Below are 10,585 nucleotides of genomic sequence, written 5' to 3'. Positions count from 1 at the left end.
GACACCTACCTGTAACGCCAGGAATCAAGAGGCAGTAAGATCGGAAGCTCAAGGACATCCTCGGCTATGTAATGAGTTTGAGGCTAGCCTGGACTATCTGAGGCAGCTCACGTAGCAACCTGAGTTTCTTTTTAAAAATTTTAAAACAGAACAGTTCATCTAGATACCCATTTTTCCTTCCCAAGTGCCTCGTGCTGGGGCAGAATTTCAGTGCAAAATGGTGAAGACAGAGTGGTGGCTCCCACCTTAATTCTAGCTCTCAGAGGCTGAGGCAAGAGGACCTCCTCTCCTCTTCGTCTTTTTTTTTTTCCCCAAGTGGCCTCAAAGTTTCTATATCTGAGGGATATATTTTCTGACCTCCTACCTTCATATCTTGAGTGATGGAATGACAGACACACGCTACCACAGGGGAGATGACCAGATTGGAAACGTAGGCTTTGTGCTTGCTGGGCAAACACACTAAAACCTGAGCTTCATCCCAAGGTCCACGAGTTCAAGACAAGTATAGGCTTCAAAGAGAGATCCTATCTCAAAATAAGTGTGTCTTTGGGAGTTGGGTGCTGTGATATATTATTTATGATTTATTAAAGCTCTCCTGAAGGTACAGAAAGCAAAGCTAGCCACAGCCTTGGTGATACATACCTTTAATCCCAGGACTCAAGAGACAAGATCTCTATTAGTTCAAGGCCACACTGAGCTACACCAAATTGATCCGCTCCTAAAGAGGAACAGCTCACACAAAAGTGATCTCAGCCCTTGGGATCACACGCCTTTAATCCCAGGACTTGAGAGGTGTAAAAGAAAGAAGCAAAGTCAGTCCGAGAAGAATTAGTTTCCAGCCATGTTGAAGAGAGGCAGCAGCAGTCTAGGATTCTGAGGCTTGGTGGAGATCAGTGCAGTTTGGAGATGCAATCAGAGGACACAATCGCCCCTTTGGTCTGAGCATTGGTAGAGGTGAGAAATCTCTAGGACTTGGCTGCTTTGCTTCTATGATCTTTCAACTTGAACCCCAATATCTGTCTCTGGGTTTTTATTATTCCTGTTACAGCTGGGGACTTAGTTTTACCCGGTTCGGCCCCTCTTGGAAAAAGAGCAATTGCTAGACTTTCCACACGTGGACACTAGAGGGCGCGCCGAAGCAGCAAAAGTTGCGAAGCACTTGGGCACTCCCCAGAGAAGCATCCAGAAAACAAAGCAGTCTCGTTTTCAAAAAGCTGAAGAGGCCCCTACGGAGCATCCACACTCCATCTCCTTGTAAGTAAACGAACTTAATTACAATTTAATTTATTCTGAATTGTATCAACAATTAAAAGGAAATTACCCACTCTCTCTATTTTCTTTCTTTGTATTTAAAATAGGTTCCTCCTAACTTCAGCAATTTAATGTGAGGAAACAACTGGATTTTAATGACCTCTCAGGAGCTCATCCTAGTAGGTGGGTCCTGCCTTTCTCACCTAGCTTTGATTTACAGCACATCTCTCAACATCTTAATATGTTATTTTATCTGATGATAGCTAATGTGCAGAAACACATCACTGTTCAGTTACCACTGTTGCAAACACAAAAGATAGAAAACAACCCATTTCTGTCCTTGTTTTCCTGGACTGCTGCCTCTCTGCACCCCTGTGACCCACCATCTGCACATGCTTTGGAAGTGACCATTATGTAAGGAAGGGAATAGAAATGATTAATATTTGGTTCATCCTTGGCCTGTGCCTTCTAGCCACTGTGTAGAGATGGGGTGGGGAGCAGGGCCAAAAACAAATAAAACTACACTGTTCACAATCACCAAATGGTAGGACCAACTCAAATGTCCACCAAAGAAAGAACAGGCCAGACTAAGAAGGCTGGCAGATCTCTGTGAGTTCGAGGCCAACCTGGTCTGCAGAATGAGTTCTAGGACAGGCTCCAATGCTACACAGAGAAACCCTGTCTCAGAAAAGAAAGAAAGAAAGAAAGAAAGAAAGAAAGAAAGAAAGAAAGAAAGAAAGAAAGAAAGAGAAGAAAGAAAGAGAGAAAGAAAGAAAGAGGGAGGAACGAAGGGAGGGAGGGGGAGGAAAAAAGAATAAAATAAATAAACAAAAGCATGAAGTCTGTCCATGAGGAAGTGTGATAGTATGAACTGTCAACTTGACACCTCAGAGGCACCTCCAGGCACACTCACCTCTGAGAATGTCTGTCAGAATTGTCTCAATTAAGCTTACTGATGTGGGTGGATCTATCTTAATTGTGGGTGGAGCCATCCCTGAGCAGGGATCCCGGACTGTATAAAACGGTGAGCACTAACCTATGTGCATTAATCCCTTGCTTTCTGCTCTTGGCTGTGGATATAAAGAACCAGCACCTCAGACTCCAGCCACCTTTATTTCCCCAAGTGACTGACTGGCTGTGACACGGAACCTTACTCCTTTAAGGTGCTTTTGTAGGTGTTCTTTATCAGAGCTACAGGACACAAAACTAAGACAGGGAATATTATTTAGCTGCAAAAAGAACAAGGTACTGATATATGCTGCAGCATGAATAAACTCAAACAGCATGCTACATGGTAGAGGGCATCCATGAAAGGTCACACCTCATATGTCTCATTTGTGTGAAATGTCCAGAAGAGGCACCTACAGGCACAAAGGTCTCCTGGGCCTCTGTGTGTGTGTGTGTGTGTGTGTGTGTTGTGAGAGGGGTAATGGAAAGGGACTGCTTTATTGAGGTGGGTTTTCCCTGATGATACAAGTCTTTTGAAATGGTGGTGTGACTGCAGGACACTGTGGATGTCCTCAAAAGTGTTATACACTTTCCACATCAGTTATGATGGCAAGAACCAATCCTCACAGAGTGCACACCCTGGAGGATGCACTCGGGAAGTCACCAGTGAATGAAGCACATTAAGTCTGAGGTGCTGTGGGAAACACAAAATTCTTGTCGGTGTTGTCTGCAGAAGCTATCGTGCTGGCCAAGTGGGCCTGTGCAGGTCACATGCCTGTTAATTATGCAGAGCAGACATATTCAGCCTGCAGGTGTGCTGGGGACAACTGAGGCTGCCCTGGTTTTTTCTAGGTGTGTTTATGGTCTATATTTTTAAGCAAATATTTTTTTCTTTATTTTTTTTTTAACATTTACTTATTTTGTATGGGTGGGGGGCAGTATGGGGGAGGGGTAGAGGTCAGAGAACAACTTGTGTGAATTGGTTCTCTCTTTCAACCTTGTGGGTGCCATCAAACTCGGGTCATCAGGCTTGTCAACAGCACCTTCACCTGCTGAGCCATTGTCCAGCCCACCCCCTATCCTCTCTATATTCAAACTTGTTTGTTTTTCTTGTTTTGGCTTTTGCTGTTGTTGTTTTGTTTTGTTTTTGTTTTTGTTTTGTTTTGTTTTGTTTTTGTTTTTTTTGAGACAGGGTTTCTTTATGTAGCCCTGGCCATCCCGGGACTCACTTTGTAGTTCCAAGTGCTGGGATGAAAGGCATGTACCACCACCACTGGTTTGGCTTCTGCTTTCAAACTCTGAGGTCTTGTCTCTAGTTCAAGCTGTCACAATCAGACACACCTGTCAGCTAACACAGTCTGGGGTACTTGAGAGCCAATGGAATCTCTTTATCTTGAGATGCAGAAGAAGGGAAAAGAAGCCTCCTGGTCCACAACTCCTACATTACCCTGAGAACTTTCACCTTTTCAGTGGCTGGCATTTTCCAGATATTGGAGCCCTGGCCTAGATGGCCAGACCATAAGCCTCAGGCCATAGCAATGCCTGAAGTTGCTCGGGTTTGGATGTGGTGTTGTAACTACCATGCGTGGAAGAATGAGGACACACTTGTGTCCCTCACTCTGGCCATCTAAACTGTTAAAACAAGGTACCTCAAGGAATTAGAATTTCCCCCTAGGAATCTCAGGCAAGCAGCAGTGTGATCACAGTGTGATCACAGTTCAGGGCAGACCCAAGCTAAAACAACAATGGGCCAATGATGGATGGGACCACACTTTGGCCAGGACTGCTTATGTGCCTGTCTCTTACCCTGAAGATGGAATTGGGAGGTGAGGCCTCAGGGGATGGGGGCCTGGATCTCATTGCCTCTCTTCTCAGTGCACTATGGGTAAAATACAATCTTCCTTCATTAGGGACAAAAAGATTTTCAAGCCCATAATTCAGAATAGCCCACTCTGTTAGGGCCCAGGGGTAGCTCCCCTGCAAATGAAGAACATCTCAGGTCAGGAACAGGGTCAACACCATTGTTTTGTGGATGTGGCTGCCAGACCCAGAAAGGAGAAATGCTTGATCCAGGTGTGTGGAAAGTCTCCAGCAGGACTCTGCCAAAACCTGTTTCAGTTCAGCCAGGGAGAGCTGGAGACCATTCAGAGTCGGACAACCATGCAACAGTACCTGGCTATTGGAGTTTTTTATTTTTGTCTTTGATTTTCTGTCCTTGGGGGCAGGGTCTTGCTATATGGTCCATTCTGGTCTCAAACTCCTGACCCTCCTGCCTCTGCCTTCTATGTGCTGGAATTATAGGCATGTGCAGTCATATTCAGCTTGAAGTAGATGTTTTTTAAATTGCTATGGCCAACTGTCCCAGTTAGGGTTTCTATTGCTGTGAAGAAATACCATGCACATGGAAACTCTTATGAAGAAATACCATTTAATTGGGATGGCTTACATTTTCAGGGGTTTAGTCCATTATCACATGGTGTGACATGGTGACACACAGGCAGATATGGTGCTGGAGCTGAGAATCCTTTATCTTGGTAGTCAGGCAACAGGAAGTGGTCTGTCTCACTGGGAGTAACTTGAGCATAGGAGACCTCAGAGCTCACCCCCACAGTGACACATTCCCTCCAACAAGGTCACACCTACTTTATCAAGGCCACACATCCTAATAGGTACCACTCCCTGTGGAGGCCATTTTCTTTCAAACCAGCACACTAGTCAAGTCTCCTGACCTTTGCACATTTTACTGGGTTGTACCACTGAACCTCATCTGACTTCCTTTTGCACAGATTTTAAGACATCTGAGACATCCATGCTGCCAGTTAATGGACAAGGCTAGGTATGTTGTCACACGCCTTTAATCCCAGCACTCAGGAGACAGAGGCAGGTAGATCTCTGTGGATTTGAGGCCAGCTACATAGTGAGACCTGTCTGTGAAAAAAAAATAAAGAGCCAATGTTTTCCCACCCCTCCAGGAGACTGGAGTTTCATTTCCACAGGATGAAAGGGGAGGGAGCAACAATTGTACATGATAACTGTATCCATTGCCACCAAACTGTACTCCTATGATGGTAAAAATGGTCGCTTCTGTGTTACTGTAGACTTAACACAAATTTTTTTAAGTCAGTGTCTGGGCTACAGGGCAGAGCACTTGCCTAGTGTGCAAGAAGCCCTGGGCTTCAAAGAAGGGGTTTGTTAGATGTCAGTGTTCTACTTATACCACAGACTTGGGAGGCTCAAGTGAGGATGGCACCCACTTTTAATCCCAGCACTGTGGAGGTGGGGACAGGAGGGTTAGGAAATGTAGGTCATCCTAGGCTACACAGTGAATCCGAGGTCAGCCTGGGCTACAGGATACTCACCTATGTTAGGATAAAACATGGTTTCACACTGGGCAAGTGCTCTGTCACTGAGCCATATCCCCAGCCAACTGCTGGTTTTAGTGGAAGCACTATTGGTGATCCTTATGTCAGTCATTTTTTTATATATTTTATTTTATGTCTTCAGGTGTTTTGTCTGGATGTATGCCCATATATCACACAATACAGTACCCATGGAGGCCAGAAGTGGGTGATGGATCCCTTGGAACTGCAGTTAGAGATGGTTGTGAGCAGCCATGTGCATACTCTTCACTTCTCACCAGCTGCTGTCAGTCCTTTCTAAGCTTCATAGAAGTACAGAAATGTTTATAGTAAGACAGTAAGGTAAGATGGTTTGATCCCTCCCTGGTATTTTTCCTTATGGAATTCAAACAGAAACAAAAACAAACAGCAAGATAGGAAGGAAGATGAATTGGAAAACACAGGCATCCTTTAAAAGGTTGTGAGACTTCATAAAACATAACGCTAGACACATGCAGCGTGCTCATCTGTGAAACCCACAGGATGCACTCCATGAACTTCAGTGAGTGACAGCAATGGGCCAGTGTAACTTCACCAGCTGTACCTCTGCTAGACTCTGGGGGAATCAAGAAAGGGGTGGACCTATGTGGGAAGTCCCTGTGGTTTCAGTTTCATTTTCCTGTAAACTTGATTCTGTTCTTATGAAATCCCTCTCTAAAGTTTATTTTTAAATTCATAGTTGGGCCAGGTGTGGTGGTGCACACCTTTAATCCCAACACTGGGGAAGCAGAGCCAGAGGCAGAGGCAGGGGAATCTCTGAGTTTGAGGTCAGTCTGGTCTATAGAGCAAGTTCCAGGAAAACCAGGGCTATGCTGAGAAACCCCCCCCCCCCCGTCTCAGAAATAAATAAATAAATAAATAAATAAATAAATAAATAAATAAATGTTCATAGTTGGTCACTGGGGATATAACTCAGGAAGGAGACTGCTTGCCCAGCATGCAGAGAGACCTGGGCTCCATCTCTAGGTCCCCAACAACACAGACACCAAACTTAATTATCTGTGTTTGAACCAGCACTCAGGAGGTAGAAGCAGGAGGATCGTCCTGTCTTTGGGTCATCCTCAACTATATAATTTGAGGCCAGACTAGACAAAAGACCTTATCATTAATTTATTAATTGATTAATTGATAAATTATGGGCCGAACATCTTAGTAAATGTCTGTAATGTCTCTTTAAAAGGTTTGATATTTGAAAAATATCTCTATATCTCTAGAAAACCTAACTAACATGACTATAAGTTTTGACTATCATAGGTGACTATCTATAATTTAATTATACATTTTTAAATGTGCTCTATAAGCACAATACCTACACAAGAATAGAAATATATCTATAACAAATTGACCTTAAATTTGTATCAATAAATCAAAATCCATACCAATACAAAGTACTCATTTTTATATCATACCCCCTGCCTTCTAAAGAGATTGGCACTTTGGAGGCTGAGGCAAGAAGCTACTCAGCTAGACCCCAACTCAAAACTCCAAACACGGGGCTGGTAAGAAGGCTCAGCAGTGAGGAGTGCTTGCTGCTCTTCCAGAGGACCTGAGTTCAGTTCCCAGCACACACATGACCTGTAGCTTCAGTGTATCAAACATACCCACACTCAAGTGGCACACACATATATATAAGTAAAAATAAAAATTATTTTTATGGGTGAAAAATTTTTTAAATTTTAAAAATTGTCATTGAAAAAAACATAGGTTCTAAAATAAACATGGAATCACAAATTCTAAAATAACGCCAGTGTAGTCTAGGTCTGCAGGTGTTTTGTTTTTATGCTAGGCAAATGAGCTCAAGATAGACTATAGAAGGATTTCCAGCAATTAGATAAAAAGTCATCATTTCTCAGGAACTTGTGGAAAAGAACCTTGTTTGGTGATTGTGATGGTATACTTTTTTTTTTTTTTTTTTTTTTTTTTTTGGTTTTTCAAGACAGGGTTTCTCTGTGAAACAGTCTGGAACTCACTCTGTAGACCAGGCTAGCCTTGAACACACAAATATCTTCCTGCTTCTGCCTCCCAAGTGCTAGATTTAAGGTGTGGGCCACTGACACCTGGCTCATATTATTTTATTTAAAATAAAAATTGCATATATTGCCAGGTATGGTTGTAAGTACCATTAATCCTCAGACTTGGGAGACAGAGGCAGATGGCTGTTAGAAGCCAGCCTGGTCTACACAGTGAGACCCTAGTTCAAAATAAAATTACACATATATTTTTTAACTTCAACAAAAAAAGGTTATTTATTGGTTCACATAACTGCAAAGTCCAAGGGATATGCCACTAACTTCAGGCATGGTTGGATCCAGGGGCACAAACATTGCCATCAGAACTCAAGTCTTTCACTCTTTTGGCTCTGTTTCCCTTTGCACGGGCTTCATTTTTCTGCCTGGCTCATTCAACATAGTAGGCCCTGTTGGGTTGAGTTTTTCTCCTACAAAGCTAAAACATTTAACTGAGTAAAATGCCTAGGGTTGATTATCATTGGACGAATTGGTTTGTGAGGCTATTTAAGTTAGTGTCAAATAAAGTTCAGTGGTAAAGTTCTGGTGTTGCTTAATGTCTTGTCAAGGTGAACTTATAATTTCTGAGTCCCGGTCAATCATATTCATTTCTGACAGGACAAAAAAGCAAAGTGCTCTGCCCTCAACCTGCTATACTCCTGTTAGAACAGATGATTTAGGTGTTGGAAATAAGCAGGGTTATTCTCTACTTAAAGTTGCTGGTCTAAGAGTATGCAGTATCCTTTTAGAATATTAAGTCCTGGCGGGGTAAGGTACAGGCTCCTTCTATTCAAAATTCCTTGGTGGAACTGGGCACAAGAGAGGCTGAAACTGTAGTCTTACTAAGGATAGTTAGTGTGATTGCAGTACACATTTTTTTTTTTTTTTGAATGCACCAAACACATTCGCATTTCTTTTTTCTTTTTTTTTTTTAAGCAAATGACAAAGACCAAAATTACCAGCTTTTTTTTTAAACCTAAGCTTATCATTACATATTTCAACAATTGTCAGAACTGACGGATTTGCCGCATCTATGCACAACTAGAAAACATCCTTAATTTACACTAAACCACAAATGTATTACCACTGATGCAGTAATAGCTTTCATTACTAAATACTGAAAATAAATTTGAAATATTTCTGAAGAAGTTTCATCTGGCAATGTTAACTTCACAGCAGGCTGACACTACTCACTCACATTTCAACACAATGGGAAGCAGATCCATGCTGGTGTTAAAGAACAAGCTCATCCTAGCACTACTCAAGAGTCACAGGGCTCACCTCAGATTATGTTTTCTTTTGTTTAAAGCAAAGTGCATACAGAGATACAATAATTTTAAAGACAAAAAATGTCCTATTTTGTGGTCCTAACAACAAACTCAAAAGTCTATGACAAATAGGGGCTCCGATGAGCTGTTTTATAAATACTTTAGATTGTTACAGGTATACAGAAAGTCGAGTTCGTTTGAAATCTTCAAAAAAAAAAAAAGTACCTTTTATTCCTCAAATGGTGCTTGTTATGGTTTAACATTTCTGTGAAATGCGGCGTTGAATTACTTGTTATCCAAGTGTAGCAGGTGCTCCTTACCATTTATCAAGGACTTTAACTGTCCTTCTTCAACTTCTACTCTTTCTTGACCATTCTCCACAATTCTCTTGTAGTGATTTTTTTTTTGCCATTAACTATCTTAATAGAAGTTGATATTGATTTGAAGTTGCCCATTCCACTGCCACCAAATGATGCTGAAGAGAACGACGTGAGACCCCCCCCCCATGCCCTAGTGACCCGAACGAAGTGAATCCTGTATCAAAAGCAGGAAATCCACTGAAGGCAGAGGAAAAACGAGCCTGCACCACGGCTTCTATTTCCTCGGGAACCCAAAAAAAAGTCATCAAATGGGTCTTCAAAGAAATCAAATGAAAAAGGGTCCCTCCCACCAAAAACTTCCCTGAACACATCATCTGGATTCCGGAATGTGAAGCCAAATTCAAATGGACTATCAAAATGACTTCCACCTCCTCCTCCACCTCTTTGCCTTATTTGTCACAGATGTCCCGGTGTTTTGCATCTGATAACACCTCATATGCCTCAGCTACTTGTTTGAACTTCCGCTCTGCCTCTTCTTTGTTTTCAGGATTTTTGTTCCGATGCCATTTAAGTGCCTGTTTCCCATACGCCTTTTTAATGTCCTCAGGTGAGGCATGTCTCTGCATGCCCAGAACTTCATAGTAATCCACCATGTTTTAACAGATTGTTGCAACAACTTCGAGGATGTGGCGGCCGGTTTCCTTGCGGCTCTGGCACAGCCGCGCTGGCGGCGTCTCCTCCTGCTTTCCTTTCTCTCCTTCCAGTACACATAATTTAAATAATAGTCCTTTTTTTTTTTTTCCCAAGACAATGTCTCTCTGTGTAGCCCTGGCTATCCTGGAATTAGCTCTGTAAACCAGGCTGGCCTTGAACTCAGAGATCTGCCTGCCTCTGCCTCCCAAATGCTAGGATTAAAGGCAAGTACCACCACCACCTGACCTAATAGTCATTTTATTTTTACTTAAAATTTTTCTAGATTTGGGGCTGGAGAGTTGGCTCAGAGGTTATGAGCACTGACTGCTCTTCCAGAGATCCTGAGTTTAATTCTCAGCAACCACATGGTGACTCACAATCATCTATATGGGATTTGATACCCTCTTCTGGCCTGCAAGAAGATAGACCACATGAAATAAATAAATCTTAAAATTAAATTATATGTGTGCGTTTTGCCTACACGTGTGTATTTGCACTTTCATGCAGTGCCTGGGGAGGCAGAAGAGGCCATCAAACCCTGAAACTGGTAATAAATATTTTTTTTTAAAGTTACTGTAGCATATAGCCATAGTCCCAGCTACTCAGGATTGCTTGAGTCCAAGAGTTTAAGGACAAATCTCTGTTTTAGTTTGGGTTTTTATTGCTGTGAAGAGATACCATGACCATAGCAACTCTTTTGT

General features: G+C 42.4%; 1 pseudogene; it reads right to left on the bottom strand.

Annotated features, from left to right (window-relative positions):
- Window positions 1-8,953: 8,953 nt before the first annotated feature.
- LOC127227692 (dnaJ homolog subfamily B member 6-like) lies at window positions 8,954-9,855 on the bottom strand (annotated as a pseudogene).
- Between the last annotated feature and the right edge of the window lie 730 nt (window positions 9,856-10,585).

This window comes from Phodopus roborovskii, unplaced genomic scaffold (assembly GCF_943737965.1).
Source record: "Phodopus roborovskii unplaced genomic scaffold, PHOROB, whole genome shotgun sequence".
Lineage (NCBI taxonomy): Eukaryota > Metazoa > Chordata > Mammalia > Rodentia > Cricetidae > Phodopus > Phodopus roborovskii.
Note: the sequence above shows the minus strand (reverse complement) of the source record. Positions and strands in the feature narration are given on the sequence as shown.